This window comes from Thamnophis elegans, chromosome 2 (assembly GCF_009769535.1).
Source record: "Thamnophis elegans isolate rThaEle1 chromosome 2, rThaEle1.pri, whole genome shotgun sequence".
NCBI lineage: Eukaryota > Metazoa > Chordata > Lepidosauria > Squamata > Colubridae > Thamnophis > Thamnophis elegans.
Window position 1 is genome coordinate 38,514,463 of NC_045542.1, and position 20,583 is coordinate 38,535,045.

The following is a 20,583-nucleotide window of genomic DNA, read 5'->3' on the forward strand; positions in this document are numbered from 1 at the left end:
TCGTTCCTTCAGGTGGGATTTTACAGAGAAGAGGTAGTAGGTGCTTGGTTTGGACTGCAGGTTTAATGGTTGACATTTCCAATAACACAAAGCTACACACAATGGGGAAAAAAATCTTTTTCTACTTTAAGACTACCTGAGAAGGACAAATACTGTGCCCTACTTTAAAGCAGCTTCCAATGTTCCTATAATAATGCCCCTTATTTGTTTTTATAGAATTTGGGAAAGAAATTATCCATTTTCTCTGGGTCAAGACAGAAAATTATTTACAAATATTTACATGGAAGTGTATTTTTTAGATACAAGTCTAAACTTGTATCAAGTCACAAACGTTAGAAAATCTTACCAGTTTATAAAATGCAGGAACAATAACACCAAGAAGAGTATGTTCCAATACAAATATATTATGTATGTCTGTAATTAATAGGATACAGTAACAAAAAGATAATCTTGTATCTGTACAAAAATAATTTTCTGCATCAAGTTTAGAACTTTTGCTAGGTACAAAGTTATCTTTTCACTCTATTGATGTATGCAAACATCTGTAGGTCAATGAGGTTCTAAGAATTATTTTTTTAATCTACAGGAGCAAAAGATCCAGAAGATCCAGTAGCAAGCTACAGTAGCAAAGATCCAGATCTGAAGTGGTTTAATGAATAAAGTACAATTTTTTAGTTCCTGCCAACAATTCAACAGAGAAATGCAAGTGTTCAATGTCATGTATGGATAGATTCTTGTATGCTTTATTCACACAAAATTATTTTATGAAAAAATTCAGAAAGATAAAAAATATCCACAATGGAGAAGAATATAAAATGCCCCTCTAGGGGGAGGCAGAATGACATATAAAAACATCTAATAAAAAATTAATGTTAGACCCGCTAGTTCAGTTGCACTTTAGAGGCAAAGCTTTCATTATTTTTTATTGTGTGACTTTACAAAATGTGATGCACATTTACCCAAAATTATACAAAGTGCTATTCAATAACAAGATATTAGTAATTCAATAATTTGTACAAAGCATTTTAAATGGAACTATCTGCTAGATTTAGTCCTGTCACAAACAACTGTTAAGATCAATAAAATCTATTTCAGACTATTTAGATTTCCCAACAAGATTTCAATGACTATGATGTATAGTTTCAAGCTGAGAGCTCATTGAAAACTCTCAGAAGTGACAAGTTTGGCACCATAACATTTTTAAAAGGTTACTGCTTGATTAACATTTGTGATCCTATCTGTCTGTCTGCTCCACCCAACCTCATCTCTCTCCCCCTCCCTCCCTCTCTCTCTCATATCTATCTTCTTTCAAGTTCTTTTGGAAGCAGGAATTGGGGGAAAAAAGAAGAATTGCACAAGCTAGAGAGCCACTGCCATACAATTATTTACATTTCTGACAAAAATGCCTTTATCAGCACTTTATCTATCTCTCCAATTCCAAAGTCAATTGCATTCTAAATGGGGGGGGGGATTAGCATTTTGTCTCAAAAGGTACAGGGGTTCCTTGTCTTTCCCCTTGTTTTGACAATAGGCAATTATTCTCCAACTCTACACAATCACTCACAATTTACTAACATTATTATCTTAGCCTTCTGAAAAATGATGTCTTAACTTCTGCAATTAATGGATTCTTCATACAGGAATCATTTGGCTTCTGCAATCTACAATCCACTTTGATCCTTGAAAATTGCCTAGCAGCATCTCTGTGGAGGGAGATGAGCTTCTGAATGCATGTACCAGATTTTATCTTAATGGCAATAAGCATCTGGTAAAGATAAAGGTCACCCCTCCCCCGTGCATGCATGCTAGTCAATTCCAGCTCTAGGGGCAGTGCTCATCTCCGTTTCTTAGCCAAAGAGCCAGCACTGTCTGAAGATGTCTCCATGGTCATGTAGTCAGGATGACTAAATGCCAAGGGTGCACGGAGAGCTATTACCTTCCCACCAAAGGTGGTCCCTATTTTTCTACTTGCATTTTTACGTGCTTTCGCACTTCTAGGTTGGCAGAAGCTGGGACAAGTAACGGGAGCTGACCTTGTTACGCGGCGCTATGGATTCGAACCGCTGAACTGCTGACCTTTCTGATTGACAAGCTCAGTGTCTTAGCCACTGAGTCCTCTAATCCTAGTATAGGACACCAATAAACTGAGGTCTCAGATCTATTAAAATTTATACTATAATTTGAAACATTCAAGATTACAGCACTCCGCAATTCCCACAATCCCCTAGCCCAAGGAGCCAACAAAATGCCCTTCAAAGCTTTGTTAACACAGACATCTTTCTGGTCCCATCAGCAAAACTTCTCAACAGAGAAGCCACTTAAAGCATCTGGTAGCAGAGTCCAAATCCCACTATTTAGCTGCCACATCAATGTATATTTGAATCTGAAGGTATAGAATAATACAGTGTTAGACATTCTAAGCAGACTCCCTTATCCTCAGTACATTTCCACAACTGGAAAACCTGTGCTTGCAAACCCCTCCAATGGTCAGGCCAGTAACTGACTGTCTTCTGCATTGTGGTTACTTTGAAGACAGAAGAATTACAAATAGCTGTTTAGAAATTAGGATTTTGAAACATTATTGGGAAACACAACAGATATATGTGGCAATGCATTTCTACCAGTAACTTTTTTTTTTTTTTTTACAAATTGTCTTCAGCATATGAATATGTTGGTAAGTCTGGTTAAGTAACATAAAGTAATGCTAAAAGCCTCTTCACTAATAGCACTGAGGTGTTGAAAAGTTTACTCGTTTCATTTTGATGCCTGGATTAAACTGCCTTCTAAAGAAAATAATTAATGTCTCCTACTACAGTTCCCTACGGCGTACATAAAAGAGCTAGTAAGCCTAAAGGTTTTTCACTACCCAAGTTCTTAATAAAAGGACTGCTGTGAGCCAAGGAACCCAGATCTGTGTTGCCTCAAGTTGTCAGTGTTGGTACTTCTACAGTGTTCCACAGATTTTATTTCAGAATTGTCTAAAAGATTTGTGGATTAGTTCTAAGGTGCCAAATAATGCTACTGGGAAAATGGCTATTTGTGTAATTAGGAAATTCTGCAAGAGCCACTTAAAAGATTGGAAAGAAAAAAGGTAACCTAGCCAATAATAATCTTGCCCTAACAAATTTCCAGGATAAATGCTGGAAAACTATAGAAAGTCTATCCTTAGAATAGATGAAGATGGGAATAATGTACATTATATTAATGTAACATGTATTTTGAAAACACACAATAGAAAACATTTAAAAAGACATTTGCCGATTACAAAACAACAGTAGCAATGAATACTGTATCAGAAATAAGTTTTCTATGCCGTAGATAACTATTCTTCAATAAGATTAACTACATTTGATAGTTGCAAGGTTCTGTTTTAGATTCTGTCTGCAGTGATCATTCATACGAAGGCAACATTGATGAAGAAAAATAACAAATCTTAAATACTATAGTTTATATGAAACATTAAAATCAGGCTGAATTACAAATACAAAACTCCAGACTTCAAATTGTATGCACACTTGAATATGATAGCTAAATAGACAGAGTATTTTGTCTCATCTCTGTACATAATGCACTGATACTGATCCAGAGGTGGCATTCAGCAAGTTCTGACAGGTTTTGGAGAACCAGTAGCAGAAATTTGAGTAGTTCGGAGAACTGGCAAATAGGCTGGCCCCACCCCCGCTGCATCCCAGCTGATCTTCTTTTGTTGCCTTGAACAGGAGAACGGAGCTGGAAAGCAGGTTAGTGGGGTGGGGAGGGAATGGGGATTTTGCAGTATCCCTCCCCTGCCACACCCATCAACCCACACCATGCCCACCAATCCATGACTGTATTGATCTGACCAGATAGTTTTTCTTAGCATTTCATGAGATGATGACATTAAAAATAACTTTTAAATTTCTACATTTTTTACACAATTAGCTGAATAGGAATTTAATGATCAAAAACATTAGGCCAATTCTCCCTTTAGCTGTGAAAACCAAAGGATATATGTTTGAATTCCCAATACGCTGTAATTTGAGAGAGAGAGAAAACAAATGCATTTTAATAAATTAGCATTTAGAATGATGACTATGAATAGGCATAACTCTGACAACACATATTTTGCTCCACAATGCTTTCAAATACAAGTAGATAACTGCAGAAATGAATCAGTATTATAAAAATGATGTAATCAAATACCTTTTTGTCTAGTCTAACATCTTAAATGATGACCCCATTTAATGATTAAATGCAGCTTTAGGTATAATTCCTATAATATACATACATACATACATACATACATACATACATACAATACAACACACACACACACACAGAGATACTAGAAAAAGAGTAACCTAGTAATCTCCACAAACAGTTCAGTCTGTCTGTCCAGATACTCACTGCTGATAGTAAGTTTCACTGCCTCTTCACACTCTCTATTATTAAGGTCCTTTACCTCTCACTCTTAAGTTTGATTTAATAGTCCTTGGTATAAAGCAGGGGTCCCCAACCCTGTGCTGCGACCTTGAGCCCTTCGGAACTGGGCCACGGAAGTGGTGAGCAAGCGCAAGCATGCAAACAGCTGACATGGAACCATTCCCTCTCCCCACCCACTCCGGCCGGTCCACAAAGCCAGAAAGGTTGGTGAACTCTGGTATAGAGAAGGGGTCTCCAAAACATGTAACTTTAAGACTCGTGGCTAGCTACAGAACTCTGGGAGTTGAAGTCCACAAGTGTTAAAGTTGCCAAGTTTGGAGACCCCTGGTTTAGAGAACAATCTTTATGTATCTTTATTGGAAATAGGTGATGATGCACAAGTTAGGCAAATAATGGATTTTTTTCTTTAAACTGGGAGACAGGGTTAAACTCCCAAAATGAGCAGGGACACCACAGCGAGATTGATGAAGGTGATTAAAAATTAAACTTGTTTAATAAAGTTCTCCTTTTTTGTCATGTTAAAAAAACTATAATTTAACACCACGTATTAAGAGTTCCATTCAAAGCTGTGGTATGTGGCCTCTGAGTCATAGGTTGTGGCGTGTGTGTGTGTGAGAGAGAGAGAGGGGGGGGGGGGGAGAGAGAGAGAGAGAGAGAGAGAGAGAGAGAGAGAGAGAGAACGAACGAACGAACACAAGGCAAGAGAAAAAAAGATGAAAAGGGTATTACGCTCTTATTCTAAGGACTTTGAAAAATATTTTTTCTACCATTATATGCTGACAATTACTACTGGGGTGCAGTGGAGTTTTGTGGAAGTAGGAAATATTGTAATTCAGTCCAATTGGATGCTGTTGCTACTATTCAGTCTGTAAACCAGGGCTTTTGCAATGTATCCAGAAGTTGGCAGTGTAAGATAAGCAACTTTAGAATGAAATTAATTAAAGGTAAAGGTTCCCCTCGCACATATGTGCTAGTTATTCCCGACTCTAGGGGAAGATGCTCATCACCGTTTCAAAGCCAAAGAGCTAGCGCTGTTCGAAGACATCTCCGTGGTCATGTGGCCAACATGACTAAACATTGAAGGAGCAGAAATTAATTACTGAAGGTCAATAAGCATTAGGAAGGCCACTGAAGACATAAAGAACTCATCTGAATCTCCATTTATATCCATGAACTTAACTCAATAGATCTCCATCATCCCCTCTACAGGCCCCATCATTCCATTTTGAATTCAAAACCTACTTTGCTGTACTGCTCTAGGAGCTAATTGCTCTTTGAGCAATTTTTGCTCTTCCTGAAAAAAAAATTAGTCCTACCATCTTTAAATACCCTTTTCCTTGCAGTTATTACATTTATACTTCCTTTACCTTCAAAACTCTATAGGCATATGGGCAACATTTCTTCCTTATACAGTAAATTTATTTTATTTCCTGTTCTGCTCCTATTTGACCCATTTCATTCAAACCATTCCTGCAATTCCTTTGTTGCCTCGTCTCCCCTGCACAGACACTCTGTGACCAGTTCCCTTGTCACCGCTCCAGATTAACTCCTCTGTTTATTAAACCTCTCCCCAAATCACCCTTCTTCCTATTCATACTAGTTCTTTAAATACCAGTCTTGTGTCAGGCCTGCAGCCGGTTCCTTTTGGGATCTTTGGCCTGCCACACTAATATTCTATTCTACTTTGCTGTTTCATTAGTGGGGAATTGGGAGGGGGAATCGTAAAGAGTAGAATGTGATGTTGTCAAAATAAAATTCCTTTCTAGAATCCAAGGTCATCCTTTGTCTCTGCATCTCTGCACCTGACCGGAACTGGATGGGTAGAATTGCCAATATGGCAGTGGAAGATTGGACCATGTGATGGACTTGTGGGTGTGTGGGCAAGATCATGAACTTTCAACTAGATAGGGAAACCCCAGGAAGCTCAGATTCGGGTTTCTCCAGATGTGCCAACATGACTCTCTTGATAAATTGGAACTTAGAGCAATACTTAACCTTGGACTCTGATTTAATTTTGGATGTTATTTGGAACGCTGACATCTTCTTTATACTGCTATGCCTTGGATTATCTTTTTAGTTATACATAGATTTTTAAAAAAAATCTCTTATTAGCCAACAGTGTCCTTTTTAATGGACATTCAATATACATCTCTGGATAAGATTCTCATCATATTTTTTTATCAAATCAGTCATTCTTCCCAGAAACATTGATCCTGAGATTAAGCCTAAGTGAGATCAGACTTAATCTTTTTTTGCTTTAAAAGCTGAGGTATTTGCATTGAAGTGTCTAAAATTCTATACTAAGAGCAGCTATTTGACCTTTTGCACATCTCATTTTGTTTCTGCCATCTGTGTGGTTAAGAAACAATCCAGAACATGAATCCCCACTACTTCATACAATGCTAAAATCTATCATTCATTTCCAAATGACTTTAAAGTGCTTAGTTAATTGCAAATCTTCACATTTAACTTTAACAATAAATTTATGAATAGACAGATTAGTATTAACCGATATGCAAACATATTACTATATGATTATGGTATTTTATTTAGAATGGAATGGAATAACAGAGTTGGAAGAGACCTTGGAGGTCTTTTAGCTTAATCTTCTGCTTAGATATTCAGACAAATGGTTATCCATTTAGTTTCAAAGAATGTTGAATGCAAAAACTTCCCTTAATACTGATTTGGAGAGCTGTGTAAATGTAATTACTAATACTGATTTTTTTTCCCTCTGAAAACTAGCCACTAAAAAAAGAGGTTTAGAAGTGCAATATCTGCTCTATCACACATTTTATACCTGCAAATAATTTTTAATCAACTACAAACTCAGTGAACAATGTTTTTTTGTTTTTTTTATAATGCAATTTTTTAATCCCACTTTTATTATTTTTGTAAATAAGGTGGCGAACATAATTAATTTTCTTTCCTCCTATTTTTTTCTGCAGCAACCCTGTGAGAAAGAGTGACTGGCCCAAAATCACCCAGTCAGCTTTCAGGCAGAACTAGAATTCATAGCCTCCTAGTTTTTGGCCTGGTGTTTTAACAACTAGACTAAAGTGGCGTTCTGTTTTTGAAAGTTCTTGAAAACTGACCATTTACACAAGCTCGGGTTTGTTATGAACAGTGAAATATATCAATACTTGAAAACTGACCATTTACACAAGCTCGGATTTGTTATCAATAAGAGTGAATCCTTTTCTTCCCTGAAGACTAATTCTTATGGAGTAGTTAACTGAAAAGAAACCAGCATCTTTGGGATAGATCAGTATTTATTACGATCCATATATCACCATGGGATTGTTTAATCAGTTTTTTTCCCTGCAGTATATCCTTACAGCCTCTGCTTTTAATAAATAACTCAGTTAACTATCAGATGAATAGAATAATGCTATCAGAATATTGCAATTCTGAATACAAAATAATGAATGCATAAAAAAATTAAAATTTTAGTAGATTTAGCCTAAAACACCTGCAGAGAATCATCACATTCAGAATCTTGCTCAGGATGTCCTTTTCCTCACAACGTTCAGGAAAAAACTTTTAGGTTTATGAGCTGTGCCCAGGAACCATCTACTATTGGCTTAAGTCTCTTATTCGGGTTATATAATGTCCAAATTATTTCCACGTTTTTAACATATTTTGTGTCTAAAATTTCAAGAGACGGGTTAAAAAGTTCACCTTGTTACATATTATGCAACACATTGCTAAATCTTATGCCAGACTTCATAAAATGAACAAATATAACCAATCTCGAAGAAACAAGTGGAGTGTACAGTATTTTCCCAATTTTTTTTTAGGGTAAGCAACATTATACAAAGTATTGAAGATTATTAAAATGCAAATAAAACAAATTAAGGGTAGGTGATAACAAAGGCGACCATAAATCATGGTCCTCATAAGGTTGGCCTCTGTTGGTCTGTCATAGTTTGTAAAAAATGAAGGGAGGAATCAGCAGTGGTCAGGCCTGTGATAATTATTATATCACCATCAGGCAGGTGCCTTCCAATCTGAAGGTTGTTGGAAAAATGGCCAGAAAAAAAAGATCTAGAATTGGAACAATGAAAAACAGAGACTGAAGGCTTGATTTTTACCTTCTGTAGAACATAGATCTTCTCTGGGTAATGACTTCATTCTTGTTTATGATAAAGCAACCAATCTACTATGTTTTTATATGTGTTGCAAATAAATTCGTGAATATAGAGGTAAATCTATTTGTCATGGATTACACTACTGAGGCTAAAACCAATTAAGTTGTATTTATTTTGTACAATGACAATAAAGGCTATATTATTAAACATCGACATTTAGTGTCTAGAGTCTAGCCTGAGAACTCGGATGAACAGAGGGATCCTACTTTTTAGTAATATATGGAAACATAGACTAGGTCATCCACCTTACACCTGTAGCATATTCTGCTTTGAATAAGGACAGCATCCATCAGATATAGAACATTTTGGCCAGGATACTACAAGCATAATCAAAGCTGGTAACTAAGACGTACATACCAACATACATTTAAGATACCACAATATAGCCTAGTTAATGGTTTGGGAAGTCAACAGAAAGCAATATTTTTAAAATGTGAATATTATAAACTACCTCTATATTTAAAAACAAGACTAGATTTTTAATGATTACATAAGATGAACAGATTCCTCCAATTTAGATCTACAAATTGGGTCTTGGAATACATTGAAAGCTTGCAGTGAAGCTGTCTCATAGCTTGCCTAGGATAACCTGTAACGAGTTATCTATTTTCTGATAGCCTAAAGGAATTGCTTTCATTAAATTTGTATTTTTTTCCCTATACACCTACTGTTGCTTAGTGGTGAAAATATAGTAAGTTCTTACAAAAGGAAAAGGAGGGCATTATATCACCAGGGGATAAGAGTTTGATTAATGTTGTTAACAGTGCAATTTCTAATATATCGAGGTTTATAAATATTTCACTAATTTCTTTGATTTTCATTGGATCCACGACAGATGAAAACTTTTCCGTTGAAGACCTGGGATTTATCTTTCAAAAAATCGAGACTTTATACTCATTCACTTGTTGTTTCTTCACTTGAGGCCTGTGAGAGCCTTCACTGCAACATAATGCAACCTTGCACAGTTTTGTTAAACACAAATTAAAGGGACATCTATGGAATCACTGCAGTGGTGGGTTCCGGATCACATCGCAACCAGTACGCTGTGATGGAGCTGAATGTCCACCTTGGGCACACGCGCTGCGCACGCATTGTGCAGATGACCACCCTGCGATGCCCCAGCTGCTCGGCGAGGTTGCGCAGGTGCTATATACTGACTCTGTGTGTGCAATTGGCCTATTCCCCTCAAAAAGAGGTAAGGAATGAGGGTGGGTGGATAGGCCCACCGAAACACCGTCCCTGTATGGTGGCCGCTGCTCCCAGCTGCACCGGTATGTCTGTACCGGGCCGTACCGCTCAGAACCCACCACTGGATCATCGCTTTCGGTACTTATAGTGGAGGCTGTCATGCAACATCTAGAAGCCATAGCACTTCTACAAATATAACAGAAAATATGGATCGGATATGTAGACGCCACGGTCACCATAATTTTTTAAAAAAAGACCAATTAGAGAATACCCATAGAACCATCAGCAACATTTTCAAGGGAATCCAGTTTACCAGAGAAGAAGAAAACAACAACTCTCTACCCTTCCTGGACATCCTGATTAGCAGAGACCACAACTGTAAACTAGAAACACAAGTCTGCAGAAAAACCACCCATAGTAACCCGGCGCTCTACTACCTCTCCACCAGCAATCAGCACCCAGATCAGCATCAATTAACCCCAAGGTTAACATCAGACCAACAATCAAGTAAACAACACGAGAAACTGCCAAAGAGCCATCAGTAAACAGCCCAACCAAAGAATCTTTAGGACTGCCCCCACCAACACAGACCAGCAAGAGACCAGAATATAAATTGACAGCAATCAGCATTCCTTACTAGCACTGATGAAATTACCTAGTTTGGGTAATGAAACATCTGCAAAAAAAAAACAAGCAAGTTCAGAGAGCACCAAGGACTCCTCACCTTGCACATTGGCTATCAGTTTCCAAGTCACGTTCAAGGTTCTGATTAAGACCTATGAAGCCCTAAATAACTTGGAACTTGAATCTGCATGATTGCCTTCATTGTTATGTACTTTTGTCAATCACGCATAAGGGGAGGTTGAGGTATGTATTCCAAGAGTTACTGCTGAAGGATCACAGCTGGGTCTTCTCTGTGATGGTGCCATGCTCAACACTCTCTTCTCTACATTTGCAGAGATTTTTACTGCAAGAACTTTTAAATGCTTACTTTTAATATAGCATTTATTACAATTATATTTCTGTTTTTCTGCAGCAAACATACCTTTTCTCTTCATATTTCCCCCATAACAACAATCCTGTGAGGTAGGTCATCGGCCCAAAATCACCCAGCTGGTTTTCACTAGTTCTAGGTGGAACTAGAATTCACAGTCTCCTGGTCTCTAACTTGATGCCATAATCATCAAACCAAACAGATTCTCTCTCTCTCTCTCTCTCTCTCTCTCTCTTGTTTCCTTATCTTTTTTATAACAGAAAACAGTTATAATTATTTTTTCTAACTTTAGAAGCCCTAACGTAAATATTGCTTTATTGTTTTGAGTCATTTTAAACATTAGCTCTGCAAATATTAGGGTGCATTAGACAACATTCTGTTGACCCTATTTTTAAATAAAAGGAAGAAATTTATTGCAGAGTTCTTTCTGCTTATTTTTTCTAATCTGTGGGAACATGTTCTGTTCTTATCGGAACATAATTTTCCAATACTATTTTAAAACAAAAGGAAGGAAGTGCTTACTAACAGGTTGATCTAGGAAACTTTCAGCCTGTTAACTGATAATTAGACTGACAAATATTCTTTAATCCTTTCCCTTTTCAGCTGCATCTACCACCACCACCTCCCCCCCCCCAAAAAAGCCCAGCTAAGTTACCCTCCCAGAATTAATTTTCTAGGAATCTATTCTACAAATGGATTCCCAAATGTTCAGATAGAAAGATAATTATTCATCTTTTACTTCTCTGAAAATCAATTTGACTGCTGAATTATTATGGGCCACACTAGACAAACAACAGAGATTCAAATTAAGGTTGATGGATTCTAATTGTGATGAGAAGGACATGAACCATCTTCTCCTCTTTCAGAGAGATGATACAGAAATATAGCCGGTTGTCTAATGAATGGCCATTACAAATTATGTCCGAGTTCAAATTAGGTCTCAGAGCCAATGATTTTAGAACACATTTTCTCAGCATGTGTTTAACACTGCTTTTCCCAAACTGTTGTTATTCAGTTATGTCTGGGCTACAATTCTGAGAACTAGTGACAACCTAGAACAGTGTTTTTCAACCACTGTGCCGCGGCACACTAGTGTGCCGTGACATAGTGTAAGGTGTGCCGTGGGATAATTACTTTATATATAGTCAATATAGGCACAGAGTTAAAAAATTTTAACATTTTCTAATGATGGTGTGCCTCGTGATTTTTTTTCATGAAAAAAGTGTGCCTTTGCACAAAAAAGGTTGAAAAACACTGTCCTAGAAAATTCTAGATTATACTAGTCTAGTTTTAAAAATACAGGATACAATATTACTAAAAAGTTTAGTTATCATGGTTTTGCACACATTTAATCCTATTTCAGGATGTTTCCATCCATCCATCCAACTAGCCAGCCAGCCAACACAATCTTTCCTGACTTGTGGATCCCAATCTATATAGCTCAAAATCCCCCAAGTTAGGAAAGTCTGCCTTTCCATCACATTTCAGGTATTCTCAAACAAGATGCAAGATCAAAGAATTTAATGGCATTCAGATCCAATGGGATCCAGCCAGCGTTTTTATGTCAGAGGTTTTCCAGGCTGTTCTGTAAACTGAGGAAATAAAAAAACTAGATGTAAGGATTGGTGATAGGAGTTATTCCCAGATTGATATCATTTAGACTGGGGAAGCCTGGTTTACAGAGAACTCCCCTGTCTGGAGTGTCAGCCCAAGCAAGTTCCTTTAGCTCCCTGAAAATAAATTTCAGCCACATTATTTTAAAATGCCTTCTCGTTTTGCAACTATGCTAGCACATCTCAGTAACATTTCTCATCCGGTAGCCCTTGCTGTTTCAAGATGCTCTTTTGAATTTCCAATGTCAGTGAAAGGGCACATGAAGAGCTCTAAAGCAAGAGGCAGCTGATGAAAGCAGCCTACACAGAGTGCTCCAGATGGCCCATGACTTGCAATAAGTATATGGTCAAAACACAGAACTATTCAAAGAATGCTAAGAGTGCAGGTTTCTTTACAGGCATGGTAGAAATATACATCACTAGGCTCAGTGGTGGGTTCCTACCGGTTTGGAGCGGTTCGGCTGAACTGGTAGTAGTTTAGCCACGCCCCTGAACTGGTTCTCTGGGCAGCACTGTAGGCACCACCATCTTGTTTTTCACTTCTTACATGCACAGAACAATTTTTATTGCACTGTGTATGTGCGCGCAGTGCACACACGAGCAAACCAGCTGTAGTGCCTGCCGGAACCCACCCCTAACTAGGCTCTTATTACAGAAGATACCTGGTCTATTATTCATCTAGGCAATTCTTGATAAAGGCAGCAACTTGAAAAATGGAACCCTTGTTTTAAAGGGATACATATCTACCATGTTTCCCTGAAAATAAGACAGGGTCTTATTTTCTTTTGACCCCCCAAAATAAGCGCTTGGCCTTACCTTTGTGGAGGTCTTATTATTTTTGAGGTGCAGGAAGCAACGAGTGTGGTCACCTCATGGCTGCTGCTTGTGTTGCAATATTTTCGTGGGTAGCTGATTTTCGGTGGAGGGCTTATTTTAGTGCATGTGCTCAAAAGCCCAATTGGGCTTATTATCCGTGGAGGTCTTATTTTCAGGGAAACAGGGTAGCGCCACACATTCCTACACTGCTGATTTGCTTATTCAATGACTATCACAATTTCTTCCAGTGAAATGTTATAAATGTGGTGAACCAACAAAAACATGTAATTAAAACCATGACAATACATATTTTTGTCATAAAAATACAAAGAAATTTCCCCCATCCCAAAAATTGACCAGTTGTATGCTAAAGCTCTTAGCAAGCCCAGCAAATTGGGTTTGGAAAAACAAAGAGACATTATTTGAACATTTCTTGAGCCTTACTCAAAACAGGCATTGCCCTCAGTAGCATGAAATACTGGTTTGGTTCATGCATCATTCAAAGTCATAATGTAATTTGTTTAGCTTTGGCTTCCTGTATTGGGAGATACAGACTGCTTTCATTAGAGAGGAACAATGTTTTCCAGTAACCAAGATTTAGCCTTTGCATAGATGGAGTCTGTTTCAAAAAAAATATTATGGACTTTTCCAGGATGAAAGTTCACCTGACTTCATGCCATTTGCAGTTATATTTAAGTATTCAACTTAAATAAGTTGAGATACTATCACCACCCCAAGTGGATTTTTAAAATAATGTTGTTTCTATCATAGTAAAAAATGCAATTGGAAACACCAGGAGCCAAACTTTTGTAGGCATTTCATGGATAGGGGGGGCTTCAGATGCAAAACCCCTGGCTTATGGCTTGATGGGATGTGTGAATCTGTCCAATTGTGGCAGTGAGTTGTATGAATCAGTTACAACACATTCTTTAGTCCTACTAAGCTAAGCATAGTTCTTTGCATGAGAAGGCTAGCTCTTTACAACTGGTTTCTCCAATGTGGAGTCCACCAAATCTCAAGACTACCACTTCCAGAATGGACCACCTGCTGGGAGTAATAGGAAGGAAGTTTATGAAGGCTTTTCTTTTTTATCTCCTAAGTGAAGCCTATTTAAAAATAGTCAAACAATTTTTTCAGAGCATCTGTGATGTCTATGGGTTGGTTCTATACAAGGCACAAAGAAGGATCCTGATTTACATTCTATAACATGAATATATTGTTCCCTATTTCCTGGATTAAATCTAGAATAGGTCATAAAATACTGAAAACACAACAACCTTTTTGCTCAATATGTAAAAGAAAAGAAGGACATACTGTATTTTTCAGAGTATAAGACGCACCAAGGTTTTGAAGAGGCAATTTTTTAAAAAAGTAGGTAGATAGATAGAGGGATAGAGAGGGATACAGAGAGAAATACAGTAGGTAGGTAGGTACATAGATAGAGGGATAGAGAGAGAGAGAAATACAGTAGGTAGGTAGGGAGAGAGAGTAGGTAGGTAGGTAGAGGGAGGGAGGGAGGAAGGGAGAGAGAGAGAGAGAGAGAGAGAAATACAGTAGGTAGGGAGAGAGAGTAGGTAGGTAGAGGGATAAAGAGAGAGAGAAATACAGTAGGTAGGTAGGGAGAGAGAGAGAATAGGTAGGTAGGTAGTTGTTTCCAGGTGTATTTATCCATGTGCTGGAGAAGGAAATCACTGACAACCTGCAGCACCTAAGACTTGTTTCTGCTGGCACAGCACTTGATCAATCTAATTCTCATCAATCACTCTAACTAAAGAGCTTTCCGAAAGGGAAAAAAAGTTTTTGCACTCTGCAAACCTCCCCAAAACGGCCTGTTTTTTGTGAAAACGGGCCCGTTTTTTTCAAACAAAAGGCCTGAATACCCTTGAGGGGGCTTGCAGAGTGCTCCTGGGGGGTGGGGGTGAAAAAAAGAGCAAAGAAACGGCCCATTTTTCACGAAAACAGGCTGTTTTTTGGTCAAACAATTGCATGCATAGTCTTATGGAGGCTTATAGAGTGCTGCTGGGGCGGGGAGTGGGGTGGGCAAAAAACCGCCCATTTTTTGCTCATTTCTGCCCTCCCCAGCCCCAGGAGCTTTCTGAAAGCCTCCATAAGGCTAGACACGGCCATTTTGGTGAAGGGGCATGGCTTTGGGAGGAAAAAAATGCTGTATTCGATGTATAAGATGCACCCAGATTTTCAGCCTCTTTTTGAGGAAAAAAGGTGCTTCTTATACTCTGAAAAATACGGTATTTGTCTAGAACAGGGGCATCAAACTCAAGGCCCGGGGACCAGATCCGGCCTGCAGGGTGCTTAGATCGGGCCTTCAGGGCCACCCTGGAAATAGTGAAGGACGCCACTAAAGGTGCCCCTGACATGAGTGGCATTGAGCTGGCCACACCCACCATCCCCTGAGGTCAAACACAACCCTGATGTGGCCCTTGATGAAATAGAGTTTAACACCCCTGGTCTAGAAGATGTGAAGTACTGTACATATGCATAATGTTTAGAAAATAGGCATAAATTCTTATAATATGCTTCTCAAGTGCTGTACTTGGAATTTCATCATTTAAAAAACTGAAACTATTACCTGTACCTTATTAATACATATGATAAAACTATTTTAAAAACAAATAAATAAAAATTGAGAGTGAATGGCTGCATTCATAAAGCAAAACTTTTGTGTCATTAAGCACATAGTTGACATAATTTAATATAATATGTTAATTATTGAAAGCAAAGCTTCTCAGTGACACGATACAAGAACTGTCCAATTCTATCCTCTGAATAATTCTGTATCCTAGTTTCCGTTCTTTCAGATTGTTTAAATTGTATGTTATGATAATTTTCAGCCACAGATTTCTGCTTTCTGACAGATATTTTATTAAGGACAAAATAGTTTATTACTTGACATCAAAGGAGAAGTAATTTCTTTATACATTTCTTTTCATTACTATATTCTTACTTTTCTATTTTCATTTCAGGCACTTTCTAGTTTTTTCTTTTCTTTCCTTTATTTTTCTTAGTCTGTATTAGTTTTTACCTTTTTAATTGTAATTTTTAATAAAATTAAAATTAGAAGAAAGGAATTCTATATAAGGTAGGTGACATGGCCAAGTTAAATGGTTATTGCTGGCTAAGGTGAAGCTACTTAAAACAATTATTTGCTTTCTATAAAGAGGAGGGCTATCCTATACCTTTGTCATTTAAACCCTACTCTTTTTGTGGCTTAATAGACACCTTGGTTAAAGTTAGGCTGTACTTCATTATTGATATAAATGGCTTTCCTGCTCTGGGAAAGTCTAGCTTTCAATCTATCTCCCACAGGGTACAATTTAGTAAAGTACTTCTACTAATGGAAACAGTAGTATGTTAAAAGCTTTACACCATAGTGGAATAGTGAAATGATAATTAGATTAGAAATGTAAAAATTATTATTACTAGAAGCTCATTTTACTATGGCTTGTTAGCTGAATGGTTTAATACTACCAATTAAATTGATTATTTGTGAGAAAATATTGAGAAAATCAAGAAAGCAAGGCAACAGGAAAACAAATCTATGCAACATTCTTAATTCAACTCCTATAGTCCTGGCATTCCTACCTCCATCTGAGTAGTATAATCAGATCTGTCCCTGCTTATTTTCTAAATCAGATTAGTTAGGGTTGCATTATACTGCAGTGGTAATGTTCATTCTAATAATGTAAAACTATATATTTTATGTGGAACAAATGAGGCTTATTTGGAGACTAATCTATTTTTAAAGACCCAGAAAAAACAACATTCATATTTGTAACAGTGCTACTGCGAACCTCTGCACCCTCTTTTCTAGCTGAATATCATTGCATCGGAGGTGGTAGTGAGTTATACACATTTATTTTAAGCTGAAAAATAATAAATGAATAAGAAAGAAATTTTTCCTCTTTCAGTTAAGGCAAATAACCAGATAATTATTTTGTTAAAGGAAATTTCACAGGATCGTCTATCAGCAGAGATACCAGTGTCAGTACATAACAAAGCACTTCAGTTTTAGAAATCTTTATCTTTCAAAGGAATTTGTTTAAACAAAAGTGAAAAGCACCACATATTTTAAAAGTTCAGTGAACTATGCAATGAATTTTCTTAAATATCTACAACTCATTTTTTTTCTAATGTGGTTACATCTGTAATTATACAAAAGAAAAACTTTTCCAAAACTTTCTCTGCCAGAAGATGTTGAAGAATATTACAAGGAAGGGCTGCAATATTGTGCTGTATAGTGGCTGTTCTTTGCTTTGTTTTAGAATATTATATGAATTCAGCCAGCCATTGTGATTTATGATTTCTAAATCATGGTTTATGGTTTAATGTATTGTGCAAGTTTAGCCAAAGGTGGCTTACCTAAATAATAATGAAAGAAGCTCACAATGCATGAATCCAGCCCAATGATTCCCAAAAAACCCTACATTTGCTTGACTACAAAAGAATATGAGAAAATTTTAAAACAGTGGTCCCCAAACCCCAGGTCAAGAGCCACTACCAGTCCATGGCATGTTCGGAACTGGCCACGTGAGCAGCTGGTTCACATGGGTAGAGCACAACTTGCATGAACAGTGGGCCAGTTCCCCTCTCCTGCCTGCCAAGCCATAAAGATTGGGGGCCACTTTTTTAAAGGAACAAAGTAGAAAAATGCCTCTAGAATAAATGGGTGGCTCACAAAATGAATGAATGAATGAACGAATGAATAAACGAACCAATGGCAAAGTTTAGGAACTATATGGACATACAGTAGATTGAGAATTAACATCCTCAGAGAGGCAGTGTCATAATGTTGGATGGAGATCATGCTGAGAAAGACCAGCTTGACAGCAAAATGATGCTAATTTTCTCCATTTCCTGTTAGCAACTTCAACTGCACAATGTTAGTATATTTTTGTGAATGTTTTAATAAAAACCAGAAATCAAAGTAGCTAACAGCAGTGGGATAATAATTACATAGGAAAACACTTTCTCTAAATCTGTTTTCCTTCTCTGTATGTTTCCTCTTGACTACCTTAGAGCCAGTAACCTGTTTTGTTGAAAATGGAAGTGTAAGAAATGTGAAACAGAATGAAGTGGAAAACAGAAAATTGACATTTGAGACCATTAGTAAGTGGTTTATGTCACAGCCAGGTTAAACCATAGGTATTTAGAAATAGCTGAAGATTGATAAACCTGACCACAAATAACATGCTAACTATGCAATACCCAATGTAGGTATTATCTTGGGGGTTCAATATATGTGTGTGTGTGTGTGTGTGTGTGTGTGTATACATACATACACATACATACATACATAGATACATGTTGCTTAATTATTTTGATTAGGTATTATACAGGTAGTCCTTAACTTACTGCCTCAGTTCGTGCAGCAACTGTTTGAAATTACAACAGGGAATTACAGCCACTGTCAGAAGCCACAACTGTTGCAGCACCTCTGTGGTCATGTGATCAAAATTCAGGTTCTTGACAGCACATGCCTCCTTGCAACTGTGGGGATGAGCTACCAGCTTGCCTATCTCTTCCCTCCCCAGCTCATTTGCCCAACTGACCCAACAGCACGTGCAAAGTTGTTGAGGCCCTGAAGGCCTAAGCCTGCTTCCTGCCTACTTTTCCTTGCTGCTCCATGCCCGGAAGGCCTGCGCCCTGACAGGCTGGCCAAGCTAACGCAAGGTACAGCCAAGCTGCTAGTGAAAGTGATGTTTCTGAAGGGTTCAGCCTTGCTAGCCTTCAGGAACATTGTGTTGATTTCCTTTCTAGCTCCTCAGAAACACTGCAAACCTAGCATAAAAAACAGCCTGATAATATATAATAGCATCCTTACTTGAAAATCATTTCGGTTGCAATTCAAATGTATTCTCCTGTGGCAAGACTGGGTTATGCGCTTTAATTTAATTACAACGTAGTGACAAAGTTAGGAGAAAGCTGAAAATTTTGAAAGTTTTAAAAAGTCACCATTGAAATTCATTCTGTGAAGTTGCAAGGTTGATTGTGGCTCTTGTTTATTTATGCCTGCAATATTAATACAATTTGCTTATCAATTCTTAACTTCTACCCATATCCCTGATTATACTACCGGGTCTCCATATGGCAATTGAGAATTCTCAGAACATACAAAGATGGGATATAAGCTTGAGGAGGAGGAGAAGGAAGAGGAGGAGATTATCATTCCTAGAACTGGCTCAGAAAAAAATGTTTTGTGTAAATAGGAAGAAACAGGCCCTTCCACTTCGCTCTAAGCTCCACAAGCAAGTTAAATTCTTACCTTTCCTATCTAACTGCTCAATCTCCTTTCCACATTTCATATGTTTTCTAATAGGAGTATGCTTAATTTTGGATTCCATAAATATTAACACAGCCAACCATTCTCTATATTCTACTCCCTCTCTCTCTTTCTCTCTCTCACACACATTGTATTCTTATTCTTATATTTAGCAATTCCTCAAGGTAGCAGTGTGTGAGTGAATTAAAACCAGTCTTTGAAAATGGGGAAGGAATGGGCAAACTGAATGGGCAAAATGGGGGTGGGGGGGAGGTGAAAGTTTCAGAAAAGTTTTGAATTTTGTGAAAGAGGGTATAGTAAAGAAAAAGAACCCTATCTTGGATTGTTTTTTTGTATGTATGTTATGTATGTTATGTTATGTTATGTTATGTATGTATGTGTGTGATTGATTAGAGAGAAACTCTGATAGGCATTTGACATTTTCTTATTCTATCCTATAAAAATAAAGACTATTTTGGAATTTCTCCTTGACCTGGCCTAGCTTGAAGAGCTGGCACCATATTAGTCAGTGGTGGGATTCAAGTAATTTAAAAAAACGGTTCTCTGCCCTAATGATTTCTTTCAACAGCCAGTTCACCAAACTGCTCAGAAAGTTAACAACTGGTTCTCCCAAAGTGGTGCGAACTGGCTGAATCCCACCACTGATGTTAGTTTGGATTAAAGAGAAACCAATGGTTCTTATGGTGTTGCATGTGATCATGAATTCACCTTACAGTATAAAATGCCCATTGGGAAGAAGGTTAAGTCTCTGGTTGGTATGTCTTTACCCACCCAAAACAAAACAATGACTGTACATACATAAGCTCCCATCTCAAGGTAACACAGAATATATCTAGTGTGGTGTTCTTATACTACAATGAGATTATTCGCCTTTAAGTTGCCACAAGGTGAAATATTTCTATTTAAGTATGAATAATCAGAATTTCTTTGGAAACAACCCAGGGAGTGTATTTTAAGACATATACAAAGTTTATTAGAGTCCAGGAAATTATATTTAATATAAATAGTAAATAAGTAAAAAGTAAATAGATATTATCTTGACTTGCCTTTAACTTGAAGGATTATTTTTGGCAGTGATACAAGCTTCATTCTTAACTAAAT

The 20,583-nt window shown here is 37.5% G+C and overlaps 1 protein-coding gene across 1 annotated transcript in view; it reads right to left on the reverse strand.

The window, feature by feature from the left end:
* Positions 1-20,583, reverse strand: part of PRKCA (protein kinase C alpha) — a 211,135-nt gene that overhangs the window by 66,388 nt on the left and 124,164 nt on the right. The gene's annotated exons all lie outside the window — the stretch shown is intronic.